The sequence below is a fragment of the Polistes dominula genome, unplaced genomic scaffold (assembly GCF_049000335.1).
Source record: "Polistes dominula isolate Pdom_NZ unplaced genomic scaffold, Pdom_raw_medaka scaffold_35, whole genome shotgun sequence".
NCBI classification, from domain to species: domain Eukaryota; kingdom Metazoa; phylum Arthropoda; class Insecta; order Hymenoptera; family Vespidae; genus Polistes; species Polistes dominula.
In genome coordinates this window covers 2,102,956-2,115,394 of record NW_028300968.1, presented here as the reverse complement: position 1 = coordinate 2,115,394, position 12,439 = coordinate 2,102,956, and the positions used below count along the sequence as shown (strand labels likewise).

The 12,439-nt window shown below is 35.0% G+C and overlaps 1 long non-coding RNA gene across 1 annotated transcript in view; it reads left to right on the top strand.

Annotated features, from left to right (window-relative positions):
• Positions 1-1,843: 1,843 nt before the first annotated feature.
• LOC149032374 (uncharacterized) overlaps positions 1,844-12,439 on the top strand; it is a 53,026-nt gene continuing 42,430 nt past the window's right edge. The window contains exon 1 of the long non-coding RNA XR_016176754.1: positions 1,844-3,046. This is a non-coding gene — a long non-coding RNA (uncharacterized LOC149032374). The remainder of the gene's footprint in view (positions 3,047-12,439) is intronic.

The following is a 12,439-nucleotide window of genomic DNA, read 5'->3' as shown; positions in this document are numbered from 1 at the left end:
TATTCTTCTTCTTCTTTTTCTTCTTCTTTTTCTTTTTTATTTTTAAGTGGCAAATTTTATGCAAGTAATATGACTGACATTGTTCAAAAATCATGCATATTTATGTAATATTTTTTATTTATAGTAAATTTATAAAGAATTTAATTATAATTATAAATTAAAAGTGTATATATAGTAATATTAACACTAGATTTACCACCATTTTCAGTATATTTATTTCTACTATACTAGTCAAAATGATTGGTGTATAAAAAAATGCTTTCTGCGGCTTCCAATCTTTATTTACTCTTAAAAAATAACAAACAATGTTTAACAATAATAATTTTAATAGATAAATGGATTTATAGATATTTTTAATTAACAAAACGCTTAATTATTTACAGAACTCTAATATTACATGAAGTAGAAATTTTGAATTAAAATGGCCCGACCATTTAAAATGACTGGTCTGGTATATGTAGTGTTAATAACTTATATTTATATATTGATATGTTTTTGAATATATATATGTATCTTTATAAATTTAGGTCTGATGGGAAATGGTGAAAACGCAGTGATGATGGAAATTCAGACAGGACGTGAGTTAACACTTTTGAAATATTTGAAAATGAAGCTGAAACCTGATGAACTCATAACCGTCATTCTGTTCCGTCGCCCAAGCCTTTTGGAGTTCTCCCTAATTGACCCACGTCAGTAGCCTATAGGATTTGAAATTATAGGTCTCGAGGAAAGGAGAGACGATTATCAGTCAAATAGAAAGAATACAAACAAATATTAACGACCGGGACTTTGGCGTTAATCGAGACGAGAAAGAAAAGTAGTTGAGAATAATTTCTTTCTATTTTTTTATTTTTTATTTTTTAATAGTCGATTAAACTTGTCATTCGTTTCATTGAAAATTATATTCTATCAATGAAACCATAATGGCCATCTGTGACAGCCATTATTATAATTTTATTGTTGGTAAATCATATGTAAAACTTGTAACAATTAATGTGTTAAATTTACAATTTAAAAATTATAAAAAATAATATTTTTTTAATATATTGGGTTGGCAAGTAAATGATTGAGGATTTTGTCGATAGGTGGCCTTTTAAAATCACCAATGACTTAGTTACCAACCCAATATATTATATTTCTATATATCTTTTTGCATTAACATATTTATACAGTCATATAATGTAATATACATTTATTCTGTTACAGTATATATACTATACTAAATATCTTAGTATAAATATAAGAAAGTAAGATTTTAAAAGCGGAAGACATTCCAGGACATCGGCTTTATTGTACGTGCTGTCTTGGTCGTTTACAGCAAAATGACGTAGGATGAAAATGAATAATGTATGGGAAAGCATATGTAAGCGTAGATAAGAATCTTATCAAAAGAAACGATCAAAGAGATGTTCTATGAGGTCACGCTCGAGTGGTGCCGTCTAATTTATTGAGTGCAACGAAACGGTGATATGGCGTAGGCTACTGTCAGGATTGGACAATAACAAAATGATGACACATTTAAAATAATAATAAATATATATATATATATATATATATATATATATATATATATATATATATATATATATAATAAAAAAAATAATCGTAATATCCAATATAGAAGATAAAAATAATAAAATGATACAAAAATACAGTCATAATATTACAGATAACAAATAATAAAAATAAAAAAGGGAAATAACGATAAGTGATTGATTAAACAATAATATAATATTTAATATGAAGAAAAAATAAAATAATAAAAATAGAATAACAGTTACAATAATAATGATAATAATAATAATAATAATAATAATGATGGAGAAGAAGAGTAGAAGAGAGAATGAGCGAGAGGACGCTTCTAGCGATTTGAATCCGGCGTGTGGCATTTCAAAGGCCTAGTTAGCATTCGGTGTCACGTAGAGCCCACGGTTTAATACATCAAAAACGCCGGATTCTGTCGCCACCCTCTTCGTCGTACCTCCCGACTGTTCCAACACCCCCTAGAGGGTTCACCGGTATTCATTTGTTCAGCCTTGCAACCCTCTCGAGAACTCTGTGCGTGTCTTTTGTTTTGACCGACACGAGTTCTGATTGGACCGTTCGTCAAGTTCCGCCGGCCATGGCAGCCTTTTCCTGGGCTAGGGATATCGGGCCAATAGCCTCTTCGAGGGCGTTCCTGGGCGGAGATTCAAATACGTCCTGCATCTGTCGCTGCTGCTGTTGTCGTTATTATTATTATTATTATTATCATCATAGTAGTCGCGGTGGATAGAGAGAGAGAGAGTAAAACGAGAAGTATGTATATCTGAATATCCATGTGATATTCGCAACGTCGGTAAAAGCGGATTTTCTCAATAGTTTCAAGCTTACTCCGAGCGATGGCGCTAACGGTACGATTTTTTAACTAATTGTAAACATTCGATATATATGTATATATATATATAATTATATATATAGGTAATTATCGTTTTAATATATATTTTCTCTTTATAATCATATTAAGATGATTTTGTTGTTTTATATCTTCTAATTATCTTTATTATCATCTCGTTACTTAATCGATTTTTCTAACACTTCAATAGACGCTCGATCTAATTTATCTTAATCGAGATCTAATACATATTTCGATTATCGATCGATACATTCATCAAAGAGGTAGCCATTTTATTTCGTTCAAGTCAAGTAGACAATTTTGCAAATGAGTGTTCGCGAAATTAGTGTTGACCTTTGTGAATTTTATCGTCTGATAAATATATTTTATTAATACGAGTTGGGAATAATGCGTGTTAGAACTTTTATAATCGATATTATATTAATATTTCAATAATTCTCTTGTTCAATCGCAATAATGAATTTCAAAGGAAAAAGTAGTGTTATGTAATAGTGTATGTGTATAGAATTTTGTCATTATCGTGATAAACATTTTGTCATTATTGGAATTTGTTAATTCGTGCAGTGTTAACACGTTGAAACCGATTCTAAAATGAAGGGAAGAAATTGGAGTTCTTTTTGAAAAAGTTTGCAGTACCTGTCATCAGTACGAGTACGTATATACAGCAAATAGATAATAAGTTATTTTAACTTTTACATGTAACTGTATAGGGTGTCCAACAAGGGGAATGATTCTACGTGAAAAATTAGGTTAAAAATGTAGAATACTATTTTATCATAAACAAAGCTTTTTGTTGTATATATATGTAATAATGTATAAAACATACTTGCATATGTTTATGGTATAAAATATAGAATGTAATAATTGATTATATAAAAAAAGAATATAAAGAGGATAAAGAGAGATGGGGAAGGGGAGAGGGAGGGAGGTGGGGGGATATATAAATGCAATCGACTAAGTTTAGTATAGCTCATCCTGACAAAAAGGTCAGAGGTTTTAATATCCTCCGTTGGACACCCACTTGGCAGCGATAATTCGAATTAATAAGCGCAAATTGTCGGGGGGTCTCGGTTAATATATATCGTGTATTCTTATTCGCGTGCCGATTCCGGTCTTTAGTTTCTCATAGGCTTTAATCCACCATGACAAACAATTAGCGACATTTATCATAGCTTTTACAATTACGTGTATACACAAAAGAAAAGAAAAAGTATAAAAATATCGTTTAATGATTGTATAATTAATCAAAAATAGTATAGAAATCGTGTCACACATAAGTTTCTTCAAATCATTATTTAAATTCTTTAGTATGTATATATATGTATATGTGTAAAAAAAGTTATATATGTTTATAGTGTAAAGTGTATAATATAATAGTTTATTTATTATATAGTTATATTAATTATATTATATATAATATAATAGTTAATTGTGTGTGTGTTATTACTTTTATAAGAAGATACAAAAATAGTATAGTAATACTATAGTAATTACTAATAGTATTAATATACTATAATATATTATAGTTTTATTCATTATATTATATATAATATAATAGTTAATTATAAGTTATTACTTTTATTAGAAGATACAAAAATAATTATAGTAATAGTATAGTTATTAGTAATAGTATTATATTAATATACTATAATATATTATAGTTTTATTAATTATATTAGATATAATATATTAGTTAATTATGTTACTACTTTTATTAGAAGATACGAAAATAGTAACACATAAGTTTCTTCAAATAATTATTACAACCATTTCGTACTTAATTATTCTATTTCATTTTATTTTCTTGTTTCTTTTCTTTTGTGTTATTTTATGTTAAAAGATATAGAAATCATGTTACACATAAGTTTCTTCAAATTGTTATTTCAACCCCTTTTCATATGTAATTACTCTACTAATTCTTCTTTTTTATATATACTCTTGTATTTCTTCGTGTTTTTTTTCTGCGTTTGTTTTATCCTAGAAAAACGAAAAATCGACTTATTCGGCGAAAGCAAAAATATTCTCTCTTTATCCGTTGCGATATTATCGCTTATGCTTGCATTATTAATTCTCCCCGCGTAGAAGATAAGGATTTTCATGTAAAAACAGGGCGCGATTCGTTGCGCTAATGCGGTCAGTGCCGAACGTGCTACTAGGTGCTTTCTCATAGGACGAAAAGAGAAACAGGGGAAAAAAGAAACAAAAAAGAAAAAAAAAGTATAGGCAGGTAGACAAGCAAGCAAGCAAGCAAGCAAGCAAGCAAGCAAGTAAGCAAGTAAGCAAGCAAGCAAGCAGGCAAGTAAACCCAACAGTGGTGGTTGTGGTGGTGGTGTTGATGATGGTGGTAGTAGGACTCTATGGTTCGTCTATCCACACAAGGGGCGAACGCGCAAATGGCGCTCATTTGTACTGATAGGGATCGTTGGTCATCTTGCAAAAAGCGCGAGGCTTAACGACCGAGATGTGCCTATGCGATATCTCGTCACAGATCCGTCAGTGATATCGAGCCTTGGCACCAACGATCGGCCCTGCTGGAATTAAAAATGTATTACGAGAATTGTCCTTCCTTTTTCCTTCTCTCTCTCTCTCTCTTTCTCTTTCCTTTTCTTTCTCTCTTTTTTTTATTGTTATTTTTACAACATTTTTTCACCATCTTCTTCATCATCAACATCATCATCATCATCTACTTCTTCTTTCTCATCGTCATCATTTACTTCTTCTTCTTCTTCATCATAATCATCTACTTCTTCATCTTCATCGTCATCATCTGCTTTATTTTATTTCTTTGAATCATTCACAAAGAAATTTTGTAGTTAAATCTCTGATCCAAGGGTTTACGTGATCTCATATGGAAGTTTGTTCATAGACAGGGTATACAAAGTGAGTGTGAGAGAGAGAGAGAGAGAGAGAGATAAAATATTTTTGTAACGGGTGTAAAAAAAAAAAAAGAAGAAACAAACAAAATTGGACAGTTAAAATCAGTGCATCGCGACGGACGGGGTTATGACGACGAGAAGAGTGAGAGGAAGAGAGAAAAGAGAGGAGGGTCAGGGAAGAGAAGGGTGAAGGGAATAAGTGGGTGGAAAGGGTGGGACATCGACGGGTAATCCACTCGATTTCGAGTGGGTGCAACTTCGAGTCGCGAGCAATTTTTGTTGACTGCGGCTCTACCACACACACACACACACACACACACATATATATACATATACACAGATCACGCGAGATCTAGGGCTTTTTTTATGTGTTTTTTTTTTTTTGTTCACGTTGGATACACAACTAAAGAGAGAAAGAGAGAAAGTACACTCGTCGGGGTTCGTTCATTCGCTTGCTAGGTAGGTCTCTACTGCCGACGGTTCTGTTGTTGCCATTGGAGAGATGCCAATTTTAAAACTGGATTTTTTAAAGCGTACCCGCACGACGCGAATTCGACGGAAAGGTTTGCTTATTTGTTTTGGAAAAAGAGAAAGAGAAACTTGTTCAAAGATCAGCTACAAATAAGAAAGATAGAAAAGGAAACAAATTTTAAAACAAAGACAACAACGAATCGTCCACCCCACACACATTCCCTTTTCATTACCGCGCGAAAATACAAATAAAAAAAAAGAAGCAAATCAAAATGAAGTATATGGGTGGGGGGATTTGGTTAATTAAAACTTGTGTTGTTCTTTCGCAAATATCACAGCTCGTATTAACGATCACGTAACCCTTTCATCATACTTATCAGCCGATTAATCTCTTCAACGGACTTATAGATGAATGCACGAGTTCCATCAACGCATAAAATTCACCCACGTTTGCTATTATGTTTAACACTCTGCGGTACCGGTTTACGATTTTTCGTTTTAATATTTATAAGCTTTTTGCTAGAGTTTTTTTTATTTTTTTATTTTCGCACATCCTAGTATACAAGTAGTATTTAGTTTTTTTTTTTTTTTTTTTTTATAAACCAACCGTGATTGAATGAAAAATATTTCTGCAAGATTTTTACAATACTTTTTTTTTGAACAAATATTGTTTCTTTTATTTTATTATTAATCATTATCACACTCGTTGGTATTATATTTAAACAAATTTAATCGTGTTTTATGATGATTTAAAACATTCCACAAAATAATGTGTAGTTTTCAATATATTTTTTATCTTATTTTTTTTTTTTTTTAGAATTTTTTTGCAAGTTACTTTTCATCGTTAAAATTAGACTACTGTTAACTCGAGTAAAGGGACATTGAAATAGTCGCGAAATTCTTATCGTTGGTTAGTCGACGTTCACATTGAGTTTAATTAATCCTCAGCAGTAGTAGTAGTAGAGGTTGGTAATATATAGGATGCAGTGAACTTGCTAATATTTGAACGTTATCGCGAATCTCTAGGGTCACGCTTTGTCCGTCATCGTGTTAGAAAAAAACTAAAAAAAAAAAAGAACCAAACGTTTCTCGTCATAGCAGACTGTTGGTTGGGGAAGAAGAAAAAGAAGAAGAAGAAGAAGAAGTAGAGGAGAAGAAGGAGTAGGATGGGAATAAGATGAATAAGAATAAAAATAAGAATATAAGAACATAAGAATAAGAAAGAGCTGAGAAATGTCAGCCGGCAAATTGGAAGTAGTTGGGCAGACTACGGCAGCACCGACGTCAAATAAACATGCCAGGACGAGCAATTTCGAATATTAGAAGGTCCCGCAGGGTAGGTGCATGCTGCGTCAGGACGCGTGAGCTACGGTGATGACGTTCGACCACAGGACGCATCAGGGACTCACTTGCATGGCCGATGCAATTGCAAGTGCCGACCGCAAAGCAAATCAGCATTGCCTGCTTGCTTGCTTGCTTGCTTGCTTGCTTGCATGGTTGCCTTGGGAATTAAGGATTTCTCTTCTCTTCGTTTATATTCCATCTTTATATCTTTTTTTGCAAGTTTTTAACACGCTAGATATTTTTGAAAATAACATGAGAATGAAACAATATTTACGACCATTGATGGTCTACACAATGTTAAGTTGTGGTCTAGCAATCATTGCATTTGAACGTAAAGATCGATAAGTTTGTTTTAATGTTTAATTGATGTTACGTTGTATTTTTATAATTATTTCTGGTTTTAAATGGGATAACTTTAAAGATAGAATATGAATGAGAGAAAAGAGATAAGTTGAAATATATGTACTAGCATGTTAGAGTGTTTTATTGTGCTGTGACTTATCAATGAGGGTTACAATTGACGAGCGAATGAATCATTTATTCCTCGGCCATTTCGATTCGTCGAATTCCGTCTACCCGTTACGTTGGCATCCTAATATAGTTCGTAAGAGGGAATGAGAGAAAGTATATATTTGTATTTAGATCGAGGTCAATCGAAAATAAATTCCGTTAGTGTGCGTATCATATCGATGATGATGCATCTTATCGCGTATTTTAAATGGATGATATAAAAAGAAAAGAAAAAGAAAATGATGATAAAGATAGAACTTTATATATTTTTTCTTCTCTTTATCAAATTTTTTTGTGTCTATTTCCCTTTCTTTTCTTTACGAATCGTCCTGATGAATTTAAACACTGTATAATTATTGAGAACAAGAAGGGGAAGAAGAAGTATTCGTAGAAAGGCGATCGACGAAACAAAGCACTCGTCTCATTCGGAGCTTGGGGGTTGGGGTAGGGGGATGGTTAGGTGGAGGAGGATAATTTTCTAGCTAAAGGGAAAAAGGTAAGAATCTTACTTAGGGTAGGACTTATTTAAATAATCTTTCAGACTCGACTCTCGTCGAGGGTAAGGCAAGAGAGGGGGTTGGTGGGAAGAGGACTGGGGGTTGCACACACCCTGTAATCTCGGTCACGTGCAGCAGAAACATAAATGGAGGGGTGAAACGAGAAGAACTATCGTTCGTTTTAAAACATAGTCAAGTTGTTCAACCTAACGCGTTCCTCCGTCGCGTCTCTTATTCTCATTCTCATTCTCTCATTTTATCCTCGTTGATCCGATAAGTATCTAATAGGAATGTACTACGAGCTTGTAATAATGTTACACAATGGCTTTGTGTATTGCGTTGGTGGTGTAAGCTTTTATAAAAATTTATATATCTCATCTTTATCCAAGTTGTATCTACGATTGGGTAATGGTTTGAGATCATTTTTGTTAGAATAATAATAATAATGATAATAATAATGAAAGAAAGGGATATACAAATAGCTTGTGGTTTGGTTAGAATTTGTGTAGATAGTCAACGTCTTAATAATGTAAGACGTTATCTAGTTGCAATCTGTATGGGTTTCATATAGGATCAATTTCGTAAGATTTAGAGCTAACGTAGGGACACCATTTGAAAAGAAAACTTTCTTTAAAAGAAGAAAGGGAAGGGGTTGTCGCCCTCGAGAGAGTAAGGGCAAGAAAGAGAGAGAGAGAGAGAGAGAGAGAGAGAGAGAGAGATTGGCCGTAGTTGCTATCGTCGAGAGAGACTGGATAAGGAGGTGGGTTGGGGTTGGGAGGAGAGCAAGGAAACATGCCGACGACGTTTCAACGATGACTAGCGAATACTGGACCCTAGAGTAAAAGAGAAAGAGAGAGAGAGAGAGATCGTGATTCTGAGAAAAGGCCAAGTTGCTCGGCCGGTACGATAGAGTCATCACGTGTCGACGACTAAGATAGTGCTTTTATTGTAACACATATCGAACGTGGGTACCAGCTGGAGTCTTCGGGATAGGTCGATGACGAGGTGCTAGGGCTAGGAGAGGTGGAATGAAGAGAGAACTACGTTGAACGTTCTTTTCCTGGGCAACAGCAGCAGCAGTATCTGAAAGAGAAAGAATAAAAGAGAGAGGGAGAGAGAGAGAGAGAGGAAACGTATTGCGGGGTAAGTTGTCCTGTATCACAGTGGGGCGTCTCGATGCCCAGTATGATTGATCTGACACGTAGTCGGGGCACCTTGGTGTGCTCGGGGCACACTTACCTGATCCCTCCTATCCTCCTTCGCACGAAGACTGCCTTGTAATGGATAATCGAAGGGTTGTCACGAATTTGTCAGTGAAAGAAGACATAAGATGAAGAATCTTTCTTTCTTTCTTGTTTTCTTTTTTTTGTTTTTTACTTTTAACGGTGTTAACATACAACGTCTTTTCTATATTTGGTATTCGTTTAAAAGTCATCGAAATTTTACTGTTAACTTATTATACGTATTATTAGCGCGATTACTATTAAGTTGGTAACTCATCATATGATTCTTCTTGATAATTAAATCGTTCCGCTGGAATCGTTGAGATGTAGAAATACGAATGTTGCATACAGGAAAGAGATGATAGTTAAAAATTATCTAGTGAAACGTGACACATAGGTTGAAGGTTCTAGTCCTTTACTCTCTCTCTCTCTCTCTTTCTTATTCAGTACATTTTTATTATATACATATACACACACATATGTATTAGAGCTAACGCATTATCGTAAGTACGAGATTGCGTGTTTCAATTATCCGTGGTGCTTCGCTCGAAGGGATGTCAGGATCGTTTTTATCCTTCTCTCTCTCTTTAGCTGTTCCAAGTCCCACTCCTTCTTGATCGTTCCCTTCGCGGTCCATAACGCGTAGAATCGCTTCATCATAATCGGTCATCCAACGTTTTTCTTAGCAGTCGGACCCCCTGCTGCCACAACGCCCGGATATCTTAGCATCGAAATGCCGCGCTGACAGGCAAAGAATTTGATATCGTGATTAGCTCGTTACGGCATTGTGGCGTTAACGCGTTACCACAGCTCTCGATCTCGCTCGAGTTCCTTTTCAGCATCGAATCTCTAGGTGGCCAAGAAAGAGTGCCCTTCCTTCCTTCCTTCTCTTTATTCTTTTTCCTGTTTGTCTGGCCAGCAGATCGATTCCATGCTCAACGTGTAAATAATAATTATGTTCGGCCCTTTTTCGTCGTACGATAGATTTTAATCGGACATGAAGCCTTTTTATACGACTATATGCTCTTTATTTATATATATTGGTATTGCCATCATCATCATCATGAATATTATTTTGAAATATGTATTACTAAATAATTTACAATGAATTGTTGTTTGCTGATTGATAAGGGCAATCATATTCCTTTAAGAAATTCTTATTACAAACATATGTGTTAAGTATATTATCTAAATCCTATTTATATCGTTGAGTAGGGGGTAGGGAAGGGTAGGGGATTATATATTCTAGAAGAAGATCATCGAACGTTGGGGAATTTTCTAAGGTGGCAAAGGATAATTCGGATTTTTCCTACACTCTTATTTGCACTTCGTATCCCTTCGAGCCATAGGTTGTTCATGAGGGGTAGGGGGTGCACTTCGTTGCGCTCAACCATGGCCTCATTACCAAAGCAAATATTTTATAGTCGAGCTACCTCTCTCTCTCTCTCTCTCTCTCTCTCTTTCTCTTTCTCTTTCCTTTTTTCCCGGTCGTCGGTTCTTCTCACCCTTCCCCTTTTCAACGAGCAGCAGCAGCAGCAGCAGAAGCAGCAGAAGCAACAGCAGAGTCAATGTAAAAAAAGGCCTCGAATGAAGTTCCTCTTTCCTGTCCTCCAATCTCTACCCTTTTTCTCCCTTCCGCCATCTTTCAACTCGATTGAGAGAGAGAGAGAGAGAGAGAGAGAGAAAGATAAAAGGGACGAAATAAAAAGTGAAATCTCTTTTCACTGGCTCCCGCGAGTTACCTTTCAACTCGTTTGTTTTAACATCCAGAAGACCCTTTCTTCTCTTCCTTGCTCTTTTCACCATCACCACCCCCTTCTATTCCTTTTTTTTTTCTTTTTTTGCCGACTCGTCGATATTCCAAGACGAGTTTGGATCGGTGTTAAAAATTAGATGGGTCGTAGGACGCGTGTTGTAGTGGGTATATCACCGACAATTCACAAAGAAGACACTAGAAGAATCTTCGTAGTAGTAGTTCTTAGGGAAAATATTAAAATTACTTCTTCGATTTCTTTTCTATTTGCCATCTCCCTACCCTTCTAGAACCCTCACCCCCACCTCTACCCGGATATCCATCTTTTGTCTTCTTTCTTTTTTCTAAACCCCCATTTTCTTTTAATGTCTCATCATTATTATTATTTTGATTGATTTTCATTACAAAAGAATTGTTAAACGGGAAGAATCATAATCGTCATGGAATAAGTTCTTGTTCCTACCAAAACACGCCCAGTCTTCCGCTTTTCGAGAAACGTACGATGAGATTCGAATGAACTTTATGGGTCGGACTACTCGATCGATTTCCATAATATGCTTAAATTGATCCTTTGGCTGACGGTGGCGGTGTATCCTTTAGGATTCGATTGAATCGTCAATTTGTCTAGCATTATCCAGGACGTAAGGAAGGATGGTTATAGTGAAAGGAGGTAGGAAAGGAATAGTATTGCAGTGGTGGTAGTGGGGGGATGCAGGGAAGATGAAGAAGAAGAAGAAGCAGAAGAAGAAGAAGAAGAAGAAGAAGAAGAAGGGAGGAATGAGGTGCAGGATGTAAGGGGGGAATGGTGGGGATTGTAACAGTGTGGAAGGGGAAGGAAGACCGAACGTCTCCAAAGGATTTCGTGTATTTAGGATAACAAGCTGCTCCGCCCCTGAATTGGTATGCAGAGACCCACCGAGTAACTCCTTTATATTGACGTATCGTGGAACGTGATCCAAATACATGCGACATTATACCGAATTGCGAACAAAGCGGTGTGTGCCGTTTTCGTTGTCGTTGTCGTTGTCGTTGCCAGTCGTTGCTGTCGTGGCAGTCTCGTCAAATTGTCCGTGAATAGAAAACAAATCGTCCGTGAGGCAAATTCATGCCTTCGAAGCGTAATCTATGTACGAATCGATTTCTACCATTTCAAACCAGACGGAATATGCCTCTCGATAACCGTTTCGCGTGCCCGTTTCTATATGGGATATCTACTTCCATATTGTCCAAGAATAGAACACATTGAACATATGTATATATATATAGGTATAGTTCATATTTTTATGGTATTTAATTTAGATACATTTATTTAGATTTCTTTGTTATAATAGTAATTTTGTTATTTTATATTAGATATTTTTTTGAATATA